This window comes from Athene cunicularia (genome assembly GCF_003259725.1).
Source record: "Athene cunicularia isolate RWA chromosome 5 unlocalized genomic scaffold, athCun1 chr5_part1, whole genome shotgun sequence".
NCBI lineage: Eukaryota > Metazoa > Chordata > Aves > Strigiformes > Strigidae > Athene > Athene cunicularia.
The window spans coordinates 32477415-32483413 of record NW_020799101.1 but is presented as its reverse complement, the minus strand read 5'-3'; the positions used below and the strand labels follow the sequence as shown (position 1 = coordinate 32483413).

Sequence of the window (5999 nt, the reverse complement as noted above, 5' to 3'; positions counted from 1 at the left end):
GGGGGGTCGGGGGGGGGAAGCAAGGAAACGCTGCCCCACCTGATTTCGACAGCTCATGAGGATGGTAATAGAATACACTGCAACCCAGGACAGATTCTTTCAAGACATTGAGAGCAACCTTGGATTATTATTTTGGCAATTTGGTTTGCCATAGTGCACTTTATCTTGTATTTTATACTCTGGGTCTTAATAATAGCAGGTACTTGGGTAGTGAGAATAGCTTCTTAAGAATTCCCTCAGGCTTCAAATAGTGTGTCTGATGAATCAGCAGAGGAAAAATGTCCATTTGCCAATAAGCTAAAATTATTTGTTGTGTAATATTTTAATCTCTATCAAAGTAGAAGCTTTTTTTTTCAGTAAAAGAAATTATTAAAGTGAATAAGTTATTTTCCAGTATTACACCTGTGTGAATTTTGCTGTTTTCAGTAGGTATTCTGTTTTATTATCACTTTATCCTCTCTTAAAATCCTGGCATGCTAATGGAAGTGTCTACCAAAAGCCTAGAAAACATTCAGAAAGGCAAGGATGGAAGATTTAGGAGACTGCAGCTAGCTCTCAGCATCTTAGAATTATTTGGTCTTGATTAGGTTTTATGCATTTTAGATATGCTTCAGTTTTGTCTGCAATCTGTATTTTTTTTCTATATCGTGAGAAGGGATATGTGATCGAGAATCTACTTTTACAATGATGCTGCAAATAGACTCAATTTTCTATAGCATTTCTCATACTAGCACTAGCAGAAAGGAAATTATTTGCCTTAGAATTTAATTTCAGTGACAAAGGCCTCATGTTTTTCCGTCAAATAGATTAATCTCACATTAATTTTTTTTCCTCGTAGAAATTTTATCAGATAACAGCTTCTCACAGGATTTCTAGCGAATATTTCTAGAGCTTTACTGGCCATTGGTTTCTTGCCTTCATACTAATGTTCTGCTCTAGTTGGTAGGAACCTAGCTAAAAGTCTCTGAAGAGAATCAAAATAGTCCAGAGTCTGCTCTAACTTGAGCTGTTACTCAAATGTGTGCCCAGCAACAAAAAGCTAAGAATGACATAAACTCTCGTATTTCCCCACCTCCTTCACTAGAGGCACTGCTTGCTATTCTGGGATATAAAAGCAGCTGGGTTGCTGAATTAACCATATTTTTTCTCTAGTCATGAGCTCAGAATTTCCATGGAAGTTACTGTAAGTTTTGCACAAAAATCAAGGGCAGTACATTGGCCAGAACGTGTGCTAAATAAATATTTATACACAAATCAGAATGCTACTGACGGCTTCTTTACACTTTAAAATTCTAAATATTTTAAGAAGCATCTGTTACTAAACCGAGGCATCATTTTTGAAAGTACCCATATTTACTGAGTGGAAGTACACATATTTACTGAGTGAGTACCCATATTTAATGAGATGAACACAGTGACAAACTCTTGGACTAGAAGAATGCACATAAATAAAATAGTTAAAGCGATGTGACGATTGAATTAAAACTATAATGAACAGGCTGAACATTTAGTTTATGTGCTATGAAGAATAAGCTATAACCAAAGGAATAACCCCTGTCATTGTGCTTAAGCTTTCTACATATTGAAAGATTCCTCTGATCTTTTTTGAGAAGCTTTTCCAAATTTTATTTACCTGAAAGCAGGTTAAATCAATATGTTTCTTCTATCATTTCAACAGGTAAGACACACAGGAGGTTTCTGGTCGTCTTAATAATGTACATTTTATTCCATTTCTATGCCATTCATCCCCCTATCCCTTTCAAAAACTTAGTTCATGTAACTTTGCAAGTAGTATTTCAAAATGCTGCATATTCATAGTCACTTCCCTTCTTTGGTTAAAAAAAAAAAAAAAGCTGTGTGTGTAAATTTGTTAGGTCCTTCCCCAAAGCTAAGCTTATGTATTTAGTATAATGCAATTATATTAGGCCAGATAACAAATTCCCATACAGCAGTGAGCTGCATCCCAGATACCTAGACCTCGGACCACCTTGATATTTTTAAGTTGTGCATAGGGATAGCACAATTCAGCCATCTCCCCCTAGGACTTACGTGGTTTTGGCTTTCTGCATAAGGAACATTGCTGTTAATCACAGCTCACTTTTGAAAAAAGTAACATAGACTTCCATTGGCCTCTGAGTTATGTACCACAAGGTCCAACAAATGCACGTAGAAAAGAGTAAAAACTACTGTCGTAAGAAGTACAGCCACATTCAATGACTTTGGCGAGAAGAGGCTCCTACATCTGTGTCAAGAAGTAATGCAGGCCTCAACAGCCTCGATCATGCACTGGAGCTTTAGGCCTAGCTTAAAATTTTGTTGGTGGACCAACAGGAAAACAACACTGGGTGGGAGGGAGAGTGGTGGAACAGTACAACAATGCTGCCAGTGAGCTGCTTTTCTGTTTCAGCCCCTATCCCAGCAAGCAGCTTTCAGTATCTTCAGCTTCCTCTTACCCTGGGGGAACCTCTGCCACCTCTGCTCTCCTGGTGACTGGGAGTTCATGTGATAGCAGAGTTGGGATAGAGGCCACCTCATCATTATAGATCAAAGAGCCAGGAGTAATTGCTGGTGCCATATTGCAGTGACCAAGCTGAGGCATGCTGGGAATCGTCTGTGCCAAGCACAATACCTGCTTGGAGGAAGAGGGGTCAGCTGATGCCTGTTCATAATTTTGAAGTAACCTGATGACTAGAATGGGTAAGGTAATGCCATTTTGCACCCCGAGCGCAGTGCTGGTATTTGTTACCTGCTTTGGAACAAAGCTTTCCCACCAGAGTTTACAGGTGCAAGATGGCATCCATACTGAGTCTGCATCTCTCAGTGCAGGGTTTATATATGTCTAAGAAGCTGAAAGATAAAAGATTCAAGTGATAAATCTCCGTGTGAAAGAGAAACAGTAAAAAATGAACCATGTTTATATTAGAAGTATGTAGCTGCTGAATCATTTCACTGGTCATGTCTCACTGAAGACCCTAAACCAATAACAAACCTTAAAATCAATTAATATTAGAAATCCTCACAGATGAACTGTTAGGAGTTTTCATTGCTAGAAATTAATAATTTCTGTGACTCTAGGTAGAACCTAAAACAAGCTAAAAGGTAGACAGGACAGAACATAGAATCATTACCTGCTGGTTATCACTAGGTACTTCCTGACCCACTGATACTGTATTTGGGAGACTATCACTGAGATACAAACAATGGCCAGCTTCTTGATGACCTCAGCTTGTACAGTCTGCAAAGAGGAGAAAAGCATATTTTTCCCGGCTAATATGGAAGGGCAAACATCCAAACCAAGAAGAGCTAATTAAGCAAGAAAGCAGCATTGAATATAAATTGACCAGAACTGTATGCAGCCTAGAAATGAATAATAGTCTTGAAAACCGCATCTACTCAAATGTGTGACTCTTTAAATAATACATGTCTTCATGAATGAATTAACAGATTTTTGAAGAGAAAGAATATTTGATTTTCTTGACGTGTTAAGTCAATGAGTACAGAAAGATGGAGAACTTCACAGAAGGCTGTGGGGACGGCAGGGTGCGGGGTTTTATTTTTCCCCTGACTACAAAGCAGTTTGGGGTGGAAAGTGACAGATGTGCCTCCACACGGGGGGAAACTGAGCATAGTGTTGGAGAGACCAGTCTTAACAGGCAGTTGCGAGCTGGGGTGAGAGCTGGGGTGAGAGTCGCAGATGGGGACATAAGTACAACAATGGGTGTCATTATACCTGGTCTCACCACAATTCCTCTTTAAAGGTACAGCTGCTCTTGAGGATTGAGAGCAAGGTATTTTGCCAAAACACTAATTTATACTTTTGCTATTCATTTGTAGTCCTACTGTCTCAGCACTCTGTAACTAAACAATACCCCTTACAGAGAATTATTTAATGCATTGTTTATAGGGAGATCTTTTATCTCTTTATTTGACATTGCCACTGAGAGATATAATCATATTGCCTAACATTAGGCATCTAATATTAGTTTCTGATAACAGAAGCTTCTTCAGAAAACGAGTCAGAGCACTTAGATTAGTTCTGATTTGACCTCTGGAAGAACCTCCTTTGCCACATTGACTGTAGTGAGGTTTAAGACAATTAACCTCCTCACTGGGACACCCAAATGCCACGAGTTAGGTAAACATGGATTCCTCATTGAGCTTTCATAGCTTTGATACTGTATGGAAATTTGTGGGTTTTGACACATGCCTCATGATCTATCATAAGCAGAGGTCAGGTTTAAGTTAGCCTTGCAAGGCTGTTCTAGAAGACTTGCGAAGTCCAAAATGTATTTGCCTGCATATCTTCTGGCATGGTAATAATTAAAAAAAAAAGTTACCTTGTGGGTAACACTTGAGCATGTGATTAGAAATCTAAGGTCATCAATTATAGTTACCTCTGATGCCAAGAAATCATCATAGCCTCTCCTACTTGTCCCATGATCCATCTTAAACACGTTAGACTTTTGGCTCCCACTTGAAAGCAATTTTAGAAGCTTTCCTTTTTTCAGCCTTTATTTATAGGCAATGAACTTACCTTCCTTTGTCCTTTTTTATCGCTGATTTGTAGCTTCAGTAGTTCCTTCCCTTCCTGCCATTTACTCCCCTAGTCTACTCATGCATAGCTAAAGTACTCTCTTCTTTTGTTTGCTAAACTGACAAGCTGTTACATTTCTACTTATTCTGATACATGCAAACATAAGCTATGTATGTTGATTTCTGAGGTAGTCAAATACAGAACTAGCTAATTGTGGAAGGTAAGTTGGAGAGGACACTGTAGACAGTATTATCAGCTAAGATGCAACAACATGCTAATATGGCTCAGACAGCCAGCTCAGAGCTTAGGTAAATTTTAGTTGTATTTTCTACACCTGCCCATGGATACAAGTGCTAGCAACTGTGCCAAGTGATGAAGAAAGGACAGACAAAAGAGGTAGTTATATTTCCATAGATTTTGATAAGCCTAAGTCAATCACAAATCTGTAACCTCTAGGTTAATCTAAATCAAAGCATCTAAGCACACTGTTTTTTATCAAAATTTAAGTGTCAGATAGTGTACATTGGTTTAGGTGTATTTTAAGTGCTTTTTGCATTTGTGTATTTTTCATCACACATCTCTCTGAAGGTTTCAGTCATTAGGCAAGACAACGCTCAATCTATGTTATTTACAAAATTTGTTACTGGTTCTTTTGTAACTTTTTGATTTTACTAGTTTTCATACAGAAAAATTAAATTTACTGGATCTTTTAAAGCAAAGGCATGCAGTAGGTATATTTATTTGAATGCAGCCATTGTCTGATTCTATTGAAGGTACTGTCATTACTTTCTCCATTCCCATCGAACATTCTAATTCAACTTCAAAAAGAATATTTAGTTTAACCTCTTCTTGAAGAAATGAAATGGAGATCACCTTGATATCAAAACAAAGAAGGTCATATTCAAACAGACTTCAATGGCATCTGCCTGGAAGTTTAAAGTACTCAAGTGGCAGGTGCTGGATAATGAGCACAGACACAAAGCATGTAACTTCTCTAGGGAGTCTGTTAATTTCCTCCTTAATTAATCTGTTTACCAAATAGAATAAGTTAGCAGCAAACCATTCCAAGTCATTACCAAAGCGCTGACTTCTGTGAGCATGTGGGCTTTCCCCCCTACCGTTGCCTCTCCTCTCCGAGTCCCGGGGCCGGGCGTGCATCACCCGAGGCACACAGCTGCGCTCACACCTCGGTGGCGTTGGGTTGATGCTAATAACAGTGGGTCTGTCCCACGCTAGGTGAACTGACACCTCTGCTCTAACTGAGAAATGAAATAGGTGTCATCCTAAATGGGTCTGCAGAGCATCCCAGGGGTGACAGCAGAAGCAACCTAGGGTGTTAACTGCCCCCCCTCGTCTTTTCTCCCAGCCCTCCGGCTTTTCCAGGCTCCTGAACAGCTCGCTGAGGTGTTCCTCGCGCTGTTGGGGACGGACGACGGGCCCCGGGACGGGCCTTGGCAGCGGCTCC

At 39.5% G+C, this 5999-nt stretch overlaps 1 protein-coding gene across 1 annotated transcript in view; it reads left to right on the top strand.

The window, feature by feature from the left end:
* Window positions 1-5999, top strand: part of ZNF770 (zinc finger protein 770) — a 19433-nt gene that overhangs the window by 12436 nt on the left and 998 nt on the right. The gene's annotated exons all lie outside the window — the stretch shown is intronic.